Consider the following 13050-nt stretch of genomic DNA (forward strand, 5'->3'; position numbering starts at 1 on the left):
GTGATTTGGATGAAAATTTATAAAAATTATGTGACAAAACTATTAATTTTTTTTTCTAAAAACTCCATGTATATTCTTTTTTATTATACATGTAACAAAAAAAATTAAATAAAAGAAATTAAAAAGGGTTCGAGTAAATTGCCAAAATCATCCCTGTGGTTTTATATTTGCCAGTTTTATCCAAATATCTTTAACTTAACATAAAAAATAAATTAAGTTAGTGGTTTGGATGAAAATGACAAAAAGTTACAAATGTTGGGGGCAATTTTGTACAAAAGTGTCATTTTGGACGAAAATGACAAACGTGCCCAAACCTCAGGGATGATTTTAGCAATTAACTCTTATTTTTATTTGAGTAAAGTGCTATTTGAGTCCCTATTTTTATTTGATAATTAGTTTATAAGTGCTTTAATTTTAATTTCCCCCCCCCCCCAAATTCCAATTAGATACCCATTTGACCATTTCCCCCAAATTTTATAATTTCCCTCACATTCTCATATTTCCCTCTCCTATCAGTTTCCACCATTGCACCACTTATGAATCATTGCCGAGTGACCGACGAACCATCATCGCCGCCAGTTGTCGCTCCACACTTCAATGCTTCAATCCTCACTTTAGCCCTGGGGCGCAGGTAATTTTTTTCTCATCTATCCACCATGCTTCAATAAGATTTAGGGTTTCAATTAAAATTATTGAGTTTGGCGGTTAAATTCGGGGAAGATATGTGTTGGAGGGTGTATATCATGTCAGGAGGATTTCAAATGGTTTCAACAATCAAGTTATCATGGGATTCAAATGGTATTTATTATAGATAAGTGTGTCACTCGATCGGGTGGCACGCTCGATCGGGTGACATCCCAATATTTCGAGAAAAAAAATGGCTAAGTGTTGAAGTATAGTATCTCATGATTCGATGAGTAATGTTACAAATCGAGTGGTAGGTTCGATCGAGCATCACTTCGTCAATACTACACTTGATGAAATTGTGGGTCCATGTGTTAGCCGATCGGCTGGCCCGGTCGATCGGCTGGGTAGTCCGTTCGGTTGGGCCGTCCGTTCGGACAGCCTAACCGTTCGGCCAGCATTCCTGACCTGGTTAGCCTATCTTCTAACACTTGGTTGTTCTGGTTAACTTGATGTGATTTCGAGGTAGTTTGATAACGAGTTGAACCACAGAACTTAAGTCCTTACTTGGTTCACTGGTTCGGGCAGGAATCACCCAAGTCCGGTCATTGAACTGTTTGGAACTTCCGTTTAATGTTTAACCCGAAATCGGTGAACCTCATGGTAGAACCCGAATCTTGAACCTTGTGATAGTTTTAAAATGGTTTGTGAGTTGGTTCAAGCTCCGTTTTCACCGGTTTTAGAGTGTTGAGTGTAAAGGAGTTGAAAGATAGTTGAAAAATCCGTCTTTCAATCTTTTCCACCGTGAAATGTTAAGATCTTTGACAGATTTTAGGTTGTTTATGTGGAAATCGGCTAGATCTAAGCTAATCACAGCGGAATGATGCCAAAACTTGATGTTCTTGAAAAACACCATGATGACATCACCCAAGAACACCTAGATCTTGGTGATTTCACGGTTTAAATCCAAGTTTTGAAAGATAGAAAGGTGTAGAATCGTTAAATGAGTAAGATCGTACAAGAATTAGAGTGAAAGCTTACCGATTTGGAGAGAAATCTGAGAAATAGTGAAGAATAGGAGCTGGCCGGTCAGAACTTTCCAAAAGTGGAAATGAAGACATGGACAGCCCTATTTATAGGCTTCCAAAAGAGGAAAGGTGCATCCGATCGGCCAGGGTTGCACTGATCGAATGGGCTGGCCGATCGAACAGGGCTGTTCGATCGGTTGGCCTGTTCGACCAGGTTGCCCTGTTCGATTGGCACAACCTTTGAGCGTTTAGTGACGATTTTTGATATTTCGATTTCGATGAACGATGATTTGAGTATGATAGAGTCCCTAATCAAATTACTTTTAAACCCAATCACTATATCTACATATAAGCATCCTTACTTCCTAATTCGAGTTCGATTTTGATTGAGTTCGATTATCCTTCGAGTTTCGATTTGATTTGATTGATTCACCACATACCACAGCGTAAAGTAAACACGCACAAGTAACACATAAGGCACACACACACGTATAAAGTACCAAAATTTCCCGTATTCGAGTTCGATGATTGATTCGGTTAGCTTGGTTATTGATTGATTAACTTTATCGCATTGTTACTTCCTATTATTCAAAGTCGATCATCGATTCGCATTCGCTTAACATTCGATTCATTTTGATCATACAACACTTACTCCACATAATACAAAAAATAACTTTAATTCCAATAACAGTCAATATTTGACTTTGACTCTGACATTTGGAAAATACGGGGTGTTACAATACTGATTTATAAGAAGCTGTAAATTAATTTCTGTCTTAATTTATAAAATTTAAAACATCCTTCACCTCAACAAAAAAATAAACTAAGTTAGTGATTTGGATGAAAATTTATAAAAATTATGTGACAAAACGATTAATTTTTTTTTTCTAAAAACTCCGTGTATATTCTTTTTTATTATACATGTAATAAAAAAATTAAATAAAAGAAATTAAAAAGGGTTTGAGTAAATTGCCAAAATCATCCCTATGGTTTACATTTGCCAGTTTTATCCAAATATCTTTAACTTAACAGAAAAAATAAATTAAGTTAGTGGTTTGGATGAAAATGACAAAAAGTTACAAATGTTGGGGGCAATTTTGTACAAAAGTGTCATTTTGGACGAAAATGACAAACGTGCCCAAACCTCAGGGATGATTTTGGTAATTAACTCTTATTTTTATTTGAGTAAAGTGCTATTTGAGTCCCTATTTTTATTTGATAATTAGTTTACAAGTGCTTTAATTTTAATTTCCCTCCCCAAATTCCAATTAGATACCCATTTGACCATTTCCCCCAAATTTTATAATTTCCCTCACATTCTCGTATTTCCCTTTTCTATCAGTTTCCACCATTGCACCACTTATGAATCATTGCCGAGTGACCGAGGAACCATCATCGCCGCCAGTTGTCTCTCCACACTTCAATGCTTCAATCCTCACTTTAGCCCTGGGGCGCAGGTAATTTTTTTCTCATCTATCAACCATGCTTCAATAAGATTTAGGGTTTCAATTAAAATTATTGAGTTTGGCGGTTAAATTCGGGGAAGATATGTGTTGGAGGGTGTATATCATGTTAGGAGGATTTCAAATGGTTCAACAATCAAGTTATCATGGGATTCAAATGGTATTTATTATAGATAATTGGGATCTTTTGACATCACTAGGAGGACAAGCGGTATTTTAAAATCTTATGACCATAGAAAAAACAATATGGAATTTTTAGGTATATAGAGATCTTGAGTTGGAAGTAATATGAGGTTATGGTTGATAATTATCATATATGAAATATACAAAGCTCAAGATGAACAAACACATTTATTACAACTTTAGGTTTATCATTCTGGAAAATTATATTAGTGTGTTTATTGCCCTAGCTATTGAGTAAGGGTACTTTAGTAATTTAATATAAATTTGACTGGATAACTTAACAGAGTTTAGTGATAAGGACCATATGAGTGTAAAAATTGTTGGCCCGAACTGGATCTTGATCTCTAAATGAGCGTGAATAACTTGAATAACAATAACTTGTAATAGTCGAATGAATGTTTACAAATCAAATTGAGAGTATGTTACAAATGAATCTACATGTCCCTATTTATAGTTTTCTACGGGTACGAGTGAATGGTTGCGTCTCTTCGTGAAAGGACACGTCTCTTGGATATGTGGTTGTGATTGAATCATGAAGAGGTATGTCGAATCTTGTCCACTCGTTCCAACTGTCGCGTCTTCTTCTTCTTGTGCCTTGATACCGAATCGAATAGGTGTGTGTGTAGAGACACACCCTTTCGGTTATGAGGGTAGTTTCTAACTTCCACTTTGTCAATTCTGTCCTCGTACTTTGTAACCGCTACTTAATAATAATTCTAACTAACTAACTATGTACATGATGTTAAGAGATTAACCGGTTTCATTCACCCCCTTAATCTCGAACATCCATGAGTTGCTTTAAATCTTGAATTCCGAGCAGTTCCCTCATTGTAGCAAACTTGATCCTTGCTAGTGCCTTTGTTAGTATATCTGCCCGTTGTAGTTCTCCACTTATGTGTTCCACAGTGATATTTTCGTTTTCCACGCATTCTCTTATGAAGTGATAGCGTGTGTCAATGTGCTTGCTTCTTCCATGAAAGACTGGGTTTCTCATGAGTGCTATTGCTGAAACATTATCTACTCTGAGTGTTATCTTTTCTTCCTTCCAGCCTGTGATTTCACTTAACAATCTTTTAAGCCATAGTGCTTGACATGCTGCCGCAGTGGCTGCCATGAATTCTGATTCGCATGATGATAGTGCCACTGTTTGTTGCTTTTGTGTACACCAGGTTATAGGTGATTCTCCAAAGTAAAATACCAGACCAGTTGTTCCTTTTCCTTTGTCTGTATTAACTCCAAACTACTGTCGCTATAACCTGTAATCTTACATCCTCCTTGTCTTTTGTAGATGATTCCATGCTCTTTAGTTCCTTTGATGTAACGTAGTATTTGCTTTACTGCCTTCAGGTGTTGTTCTTTTGGTTCTTGCATGAATCTACTAAGTAGACTGACTGGGTAACATAGATCTGGTCTTGTATGTAGTAAGTACCTGAGAGAACCTATCAGGCTTCTGTAATGTGTTGCATCTACTAGATCTCCTTCTTCAGTCTTTGTTAATTGAGTTCCTGGAGTCATGGGTGTCTTCGTGTCATTGCAGGATAACATATCAGCGTCTTTGAGTATCTTGTTGATATATCATGTCTGCTTGATGCCTATCTCACCTCCTGCTTGAATTACTTCTATTCCCAGATAGTATTCTAGCAATCCTAGATCGCTCATATCGAATTTGTTCTTCATCTGAGATTTGAAGGTGTCTATCTCCTTCTTTGATGTTCCAGTGACTATCAAGTCATCAACATAGACTCCAACTATTAGTGTAGAGGCTTCACTTGCTCTTGTATAGATTGCGTTCTCTAAATTGCACTTCTTGAAGTTAAGTGACTTTAGGGTTTGATCTAACTTCGTATTCCAAGCTCTTGGTGCTTGTCTCAATCCATACAGTGCTTTTGATAGTCTGTAAACCTTTCCTTCATTTCCTGGCTTTATAAATCCTTCTAGTTGTGATACATAGACTTCCTCCTTGAGGTCTCCGTGTAAGAATGCAGATTTCACATCTAGATGATGTACCTCCCAACCTTGATATGCTGCTAAAGCCAACATTAGTCGTACTGTTTCCATACGTGCTACTGGTGCAAAGACTTCGTCAAAGTCTATTCCGTGTTGCTGAACGTATCCTTTTGCAACTAGCCTTGCTTTGTGTCTGACAATGTTTCCGTTTGCATCTTTCTTAGTCTTGAATACCCACTTTAAACCTATTGCCTTGTGATCCCTTGGCAATTCTGTCAAACTCCAAGTGTTATTTTTGTTTATTGAGTCTAACTCAGCCTTCATTGCTTCAATCCATTTTTTGTCACTAGATGCTTCCTTGTAATTCCTTGGTTCTTCTTCAGCGAGTAATAATTCATGTGGATCTAGTTGAATTTCTTCTGTTTCTTCATACAGGTCTTCGAGACTTTTTAGTCTTACTGGAGTGTTGCTAATATTTCCTGTTGTACTTTCAGAGGTGGATGGACTTCCACTTGATAACCTGCTTGAATTTTCTGCTGAGTTCTGATTGTATGAATATGCTGGCGGGGTTACATAGGAGTCTTGTTCTTTTGTCTGATCTACTCCTGAATCGTCATGATGTGGCCCGCTACTGCCTGGACTACTTGGCTCATTTTCTTCTAATTCTGGTGGTATGTCATCATCTTGAATGACAAAGTTTGTCCATTCGGGATTCCCTGAATCTACCGTTTCCATATAACTATTCCAGTTCCATGGTTGACCTTCTATGAACTTTACATCTCTACTGACACATATCTTGTTCTTTGCTGGATCATATAATCTGTATGCTTTTGATCCTTCTTCTATTCCAAGGTAAACCATAGGTGCACTTCTATCATCTAACTTCTTTTGTTGAAGTGGTAGTACCTTAGCGTAAGCAGTGCAGCCAAAAACCTTCAAGTGTTCTAAATTTGGCTTCCTTCCTTTTAGTGCTTCATATGGTGTCTTGTTCACCAGGGCTTTTGTTGGAACCCTGTTTAGTACGTATATCGCGTGTCGTATTGCTTCACCCCAAAAGTTCTGTGGCATGTTCATTGCCTTTAGCATACTGCGAGTAGTGGATAACATCGTCCTGTTTCGCCTTTCTACTACTCCATTTTGCTGTGGGGAATATGGTGCTGTAAGCTGTCTTGCTATGCCGTTGGTTTTGCAATACTTGTTGAATTCAGCCGATGTGAATTCACCTCCTCTATCCGTTCTTAGCATCTTTAACTTGGTTTGCGCTTCCTTTTCCACCTTTTCTTTGAACTCCTTAAATGTTTCGAATGCTTGATCCTTGGAAGTTAGTAAATACGCCCACATGTAGCGAGTACAATCGTCTACAAGTAAGAATATATACTTCTTCCCAGCATGAGTTGGTGGAGTTATAGGACCACACAAATCTCCATAGACTAAGTCCAGAGGTTTTAAAGATCTGAACTTTGCCTGATTTGGAAATGGTGCCCTACTATGCTTTCCTAATAAGCATGCGTCACAGACTTGACTAGCATGACTTATTTGGGGAACTCCATGTACCAAGTTCTTACGAGTCATTTCCTTAATAGCGTCGAAGTGTAAATGTCCTAACCTTGCGTGCCATAACCATGCTGTGTCTTCGGTCTTTGATAGTAAGCAGATCGGTTTTCCTGTTTTCAGTTTGACTTTGTACAACCTGTTCTTCATTCTCTTGACTCGCATTAGTAGCTTTCTATTTCGATCTCGGATAGTAAGTAAATCTCCGTCCATAACCACTTTGCAACCGATTTCTGTAAGTTGTCCGAGGCTCAATATATTGGTTTTCCGACTTGGAATGTAGTAGACATGTGAAACAATCTTTTGTTCTTGGTTCAGACATTCCAGTAGTATTGAACCTTTGCCTTTAATTTCTACGTGTGACCCATCACCAAACCGTACTTGCCCTGTCACCGTTTCATCTAATTCCTTGAAGTGACTTCGCACTCCTGTCATGTGGTTGCTGGCCCCGTTGTCTAAGTACCATAGATTTTCATTTTCTGAGGCATAACTTGTCGGTTTTATATGTTCCTCGTTTAGCAGAGCCCTTTCTTGAACATTTTCTTCTTGTATTGTCATTAACAATACGGGTGCTTCGTCTTCCTCGACGAGGTTTGAATGTTCTTGCACTTCGTCTTTCTCAGAACAGTCCTTCTTGTAGTGTCCAAACTTTTGACACTTAAAGCATTGGATCTTACTTAGGTCGGTTCTTGCAAACTTCCACCAATTTCTAGAATTTCCATTTCTAGGTCTAGATGTAGATCCTTCGTTTCTGGGACTTTGCCTATTTCCGTTGTTTCGCCAATTTCCACGCGTCTGGTTAAATCTACCACGACCGCGGTTTCTAGATTGCCTTCCTCTGGTGTTATCCTGATGTGTGAACATAAGCCTATCTTCGCTTTCCCCTTGATTTCCTTTCTTTAACTTGAGACGTTCTTCATACGTCTTTAGTCTTCCGACCGCTTCCTGTAGCGTCATGGTTTCTAGATCGGAGTATTGTTCCATAGAGGCAACGATTTGAGTAAACTTATCTGGTACGCCATTTAAGAGTTTGCGTACTAGAGTCGGTTGACTCATTGTCGTTCCTACTTCAGTTGCTCGGGTAACGATACTATTAATCTTTGCGGTAAACGAATCAATAGTGTCGTCATCCCTCATTTGCAACAATTCAAATTCTGACAACAGCGTGTGCATACGCGCCTTTTGTACCCGATCAACGCCAACGTGTCTAATCTTTAGATTATCCCAAATCTCTTTTGCAATTTTACAACTTGCAACTTGCAACTTGCAATACAACGTCTTCTGGTATTGCTTGAAACAGATATGCAATTGCAGACTTATATTTCTTAGTGTCTACCGTTGCATTTTCTGCCGGTTCAATCGTTTCCCACAAACCATTCGCTTCAAGAATCGTCTTGATACGAATAGCCCAAACTGTATAGTTTGTTGGTTTCAGAATCGGACACTGAAACTGGGAAAGAGAATTTCCATTTATCGGACTTTGCCCGGTTGCTCCTGACATATCTTCTTGCCGAATAATCTTCACTTCTACTAAACTTTCCTTTTGGTTTCAATATATCTTAACAACCCCGATTACCCGAATCGTGTAATAACCAAATAACCAAAACAATCTAATTCGCACTAAACCCCGGAATCAAAACAAACCCTAGATTACTAACCGTTCGGTTCGACCGACTTCCCTAGAACCGAAAATAAAATTCTGAAATGAAACTTTTGCGAATTAAAACGAAATTGAAACCTGATCGCGAATTCCCTGCGATGCCTTGCGATTCCCACGCTTAGAGCCTGATGCTCTGATACCAATTTGTTGGCCCGAACTGGATCTTGATCTCTAAATGAGCGTGAATAACTTGAATAACAATAACTTGTAATAGTCGAATGAATGTTTACAAATCAAATTGAGAGTATGTTACAAATGAATCTACATGTCCCTATTTATAGTTTTCTACGGGTACGAGTGAATGGTTGCGTCTCTTCGTGAAAGGACACGTCTCTTGGATATGTGGTTGTGATTGAATCATGAAGAAGTATGTCGAATCTTGTCCACTCGTTCCAACTGTCGCGTCTTCTTCTTCTTGTGCCTTGATACCGAATCGAATAGGTGTGTGTGTAGAGACACACCCTTTCGGTTATGAGGGTAGTTTCTAACTTCCACTTTGTCAATTCTGTCCTCGTACTTTGTAACCGCTACTTAATAATAATTCTAACTAACTAACTATGTACATGATGTTAAGAGATTAACCGGTTTCAAAAATTATAACCATTGAGACCAAGTGTAAGTGTGTAATTGTTAAACCACTAAGACCAAGTTTGCAATATTTGCAACCAGGCATTTAACTCATTTTCTTATGTTTTAAGTCTGGAAACAAGATAGTTGGACCCACTTGTATATTTATTATTAATTGTCTATTACAGAACACTGCCAGTAACTTCTAGTGATTGATATTGTTTTTTTGTATAATTTCTGTTTCCTACACTATTAGTTGTGTGTTTTTAACCATGTCTTAAGCCATCGTTGTTCAGGAAATCAAACTTGAGCCATGTGTGATGTGTGAACACCTTGACAAAGAACCTCACTTTAATCTAGATAGGTACCCCTCTCGACCTTTTTATCATTAAATAGGCTATGCATTTACATCTAAAAAATTAAAGGAATAATGGAATTTAATAATCCCAACTTTCACCGGTTGCCCGACAACGGACCCAACTTTAAAAATAGCCACTGGCGGTCCCAACTTTTGACATTTTGTAAAACATTGGACCCTTGCTGGGAGAGTAGGAGAGGGTGGTCCCAACTTCAAACATTGGACCACGGGCGGTCACCACTAACATCCCTTGGACGGTGTTAGCCAGGGTCCAATGTTTTACAAAATGTCAAAAGTTGGGACCGCCAGTGGCTATTTTTGAAGTTGGGTCCGTTGCCGGCCAACTGGTGAAAGTTGGGATTATTAAATTCCATTATTAAATCCTTTTTAGATCAAAGATGGAGACATTATTTGCTGACCGGAACTTCCTAAAGCTGATGAAAAATACTGAAATACTGATGTTGCCTCATTTCTATGATATGTGAAAAATCGTCAGGTGTGTTATGTTTCACCATATTTTATATTAAAATATCCCAAGTTAGGAAGAAACGATCCTGAGTTTTGCCATTTGCAGATAGTTCATTTAAGCTCTCTAGATAGCAGGAAGATGATTTATGTCTTGAATTGTGAGTTGGGCTTTCTTACTAATATTGTAATCCTTATATGAAAAATGGTATTGTAACAAAAATCGACAAGTCAAAATTGCATACATATGATAACGTGGTTGGCAGAGTTGGCTAGAAACATAATCTGGATTACCCAACAAAAAATAGACTTACTCCTTGCAACTGTTATTCTCAACCCCACCCCATCAAGTAGCGTTTTGCAGAACACTTGCTAGATTTGTTGGTTCACTACAATCTAGTTTCTATACTTTTGACTTTTCTTGAACATGTATTCATATGGCAATGGTGAAAATCTGAAATATAGTCTTTTTCTGCTTGGGTTCAGGTTTATGATATTCTTTATTAGACCATGTGTAGTGGGGCATTATAGGGTAAAAAACGCCCCCTTCCCCATTACATAGGGTATTATAGGGCATTATTAAAAAAAAAAAAATTGGTGGGGCATTATATATAAAACGCCTAACATGGTTTGTGGAATGGTTGACTGGGTTTGACCCACCAATGAGAAAATAGTTTGCTTTTTTTTTGTTTAATGATTGGAAGGGGCATTATCAGGCATTATTCCCACTACGCCACTTTTGTAATAACACCCCATGCTGACTGGACTGCCACGTGTCGAATAATGCCCCATGGTGGGGGCATTATATTGTTTAACCACTACACATGGTCTTGTGAAGTGTTAAGACATCCCTCTGTTTGAATTATAATGTCGGAGAACTTTGAAAGTTGCTTTCCACCATGTAAACAAGAGGTATATGGAATCTTGAATGATATTTTTTACTGGTAGGTTTCTAAATCTTGTTAATTTGCAGCATATAATACACAATATTAGGTTACCAAAGCAGAGCACTGTTGGAGATGCTCTAATGAAATAAAGACAAAGGTACTTTGGATTTTAAATACAATGAACTTGCATTTAAATTATATTCAAGGCTAAATTATCGAGTTAGCATTCCTGATTGGAACAACGCATTTTTTATACAGGTTAAATTATCTCATCTAAATGATGAACTTAGACCAATTGCAGTATTTTCTCATAAGATCTACAAGGTGGTGTGATGTTTTTTAAGTTATTTTTTGTGTCAGTTTCTAGTAGAATGATCAAATTTAGGAAATTTACCAACACCCTATTTTGCAGATCTTATTGAGAATATAAATGATCAAAACTGGACATTACAAGCTGAGGAAGTAAGTTGGCCTCTACTAAGGAGATTGAGAATATAAACTAGTATTTACATTTTTTAAAGTTGAAGAAAATATATTTTGAACAATATTGATGTGCAGAAGAAAAGAACTCGAGCCCCAAGATCCTTGATTCATGCTTTATCATTTCACAAAAGTGGTTGCAAAACGATACTGAATGCTAGCGACTGACTTTAGAAGCTATGATGTGGAAGGTTATGAAACAACTATCAGATGTTGAAGATTGTGGAAGATTGGTAAAAGTAAAATGCTTTCACGTCTCGTTATTAAGTTATTGTAATTCACACTTTGTGGTGACTATATTGTTATTTGAATTTGGACAAGTGTATTCAAGTCAACATATGACTATTAATGATAGTGTTATTATTGTTTTGATGTAATTCAATTAAATTTATGTTACAAAGTTACGTTTGTTGTAAAAAAAAGGTTGCATTTTTTCCATTGAAAGATAATGATGGTTGCAATAAGTTTAGAAAAAAGTTGCATTTTTTTTTAACTAAACTATAACATCAGAACATCATTGGTAAATACAAGACACAGGAATTTATGGATTTAGGTTGGCTATGATCTCTATTTAGTCATATTTCCAAACTGCAACACACAAATATGTGACCAACAAACTCCGAATACTGAAAACCTTCAGCAATCATACTCCTAGTACTCTCACAACCTATCGTCGGTTAACTTATATACGGGTCGTATAACATTATATGGGTCGTATAACATTATATGGCTCGTATACAGATCTTAAAAACCCAAAACCTCACAAAAATAAACACATTTGGTCGTATAACATTATATTGCTCGTATACAATTGTATACGGCTCGTATGATATTATACGGCTCGTATACATGTAAAACAAAAAAAAAAAACATTCCATTGCATTTATTTCTGTACAATAGCATTCTATACAAGCCATATAAGGCTATACGGTCCATATGCACTACAAATATGAAAATAAGATTATAGGAGTGTGTGTATAGTGGGTGCCATTATCAATTATGTGCATATTGGGCTCACATGTCCCCACATACTTCAACAACTATGTGCATATTGGGCTCACGTGTCCCCACATCCTTCAATTGACACATGGGCCTGGAATATATTTGGCGATTTCTGTCCTGGTGTCATTATCATAATTGTAAGGTGATGTTTCTGTGTAAGTGAGATTATAAAACTTTATAGTCATCCTAAATATTATAAAGGAAAAAAAAAGAAAAGAAAAAAAGAGATGTATATAACAAGATTATTTGTTTTATATAATGAGATGAATTTTAGTTATTATTTTTTTATATAAAACTTTAGTTATTGTTTCATAATGAAAAATAAGAGAGTAAACAAGAGATCAATGAGTGGGAGTGATAGATAGAGTAGTTTGGGTTTGGACCAACTTAGTATAAACTTAGTGAAAAGTTGAAAAAATGGCTTGAGTATGAGAAAATTGGAAAACAGTGATAACCTTCTTAAAAAGTGTCTCCCTCGAGCATCGCCAGGGAGAGACCTGGCCCCTCTGCGTGGCGAGTGGGAGCCCGTCAATGGATCTGGTTAAGTAAGTAGCCCGCGCGCCATGCGAGAGAATGGGCTTACCCAGTGGCGGAACTAGCCCATTAAATCAGGGGTATCATAATTTTTTTACCGTGCAATCATACAATATTAAAAAAAGACAATAAATTAATAAAGTAAACAAATAACTAATAGATTTGGCATCTTTTTTTCATAGATTGAAATCGTTCCATCACATCGTGGTCTTTTACTTTATGAAAAAAATCATTTTTGACCGCACAAACATAGCATTGTTCAAAATTACGGGCCCATTCGATTGCGTAAATCCGTCTTGAT

General features: G+C 37.2%; 1 long non-coding RNA gene across 5 annotated transcripts; it reads left to right on the plus strand.

Annotated features, from left to right (window-relative positions):
• The first annotated feature begins 455 nt into the window (after nt 1–455).
• On the plus strand, nt 456–11590 carry LOC118488347. 5 transcript variants are annotated; one of them, XR_004884314.1, is made up of 8 exons: nt 456–631; nt 9320–9387; nt 9773–9877; nt 9956–10007; nt 10820–10890; nt 10992–11057; nt 11146–11195; nt 11292–11590. It is a non-coding gene; the product is annotated as an uncharacterized LOC118488347 (long non-coding RNA). The 5 variants fall into 5 exon arrangements; XR_004884311.1 differs by lacking the exon at nt 456–631 and adding an exon at nt 2815–3109; XR_004884315.1 differs by lacking the exons at nt 456–631; nt 9956–10007 and adding an exon at nt 2829–3109.
• Nucleotides 11591–13050: the final 1460 nt, after the last annotated feature.

Source organism: Helianthus annuus, chromosome 2 (genome assembly GCF_002127325.2).
Source record: "Helianthus annuus cultivar XRQ/B chromosome 2, HanXRQr2.0-SUNRISE, whole genome shotgun sequence".
NCBI classification, from domain to species: Eukaryota; Viridiplantae; Streptophyta; class Magnoliopsida; order Asterales; family Asteraceae; genus Helianthus; species Helianthus annuus.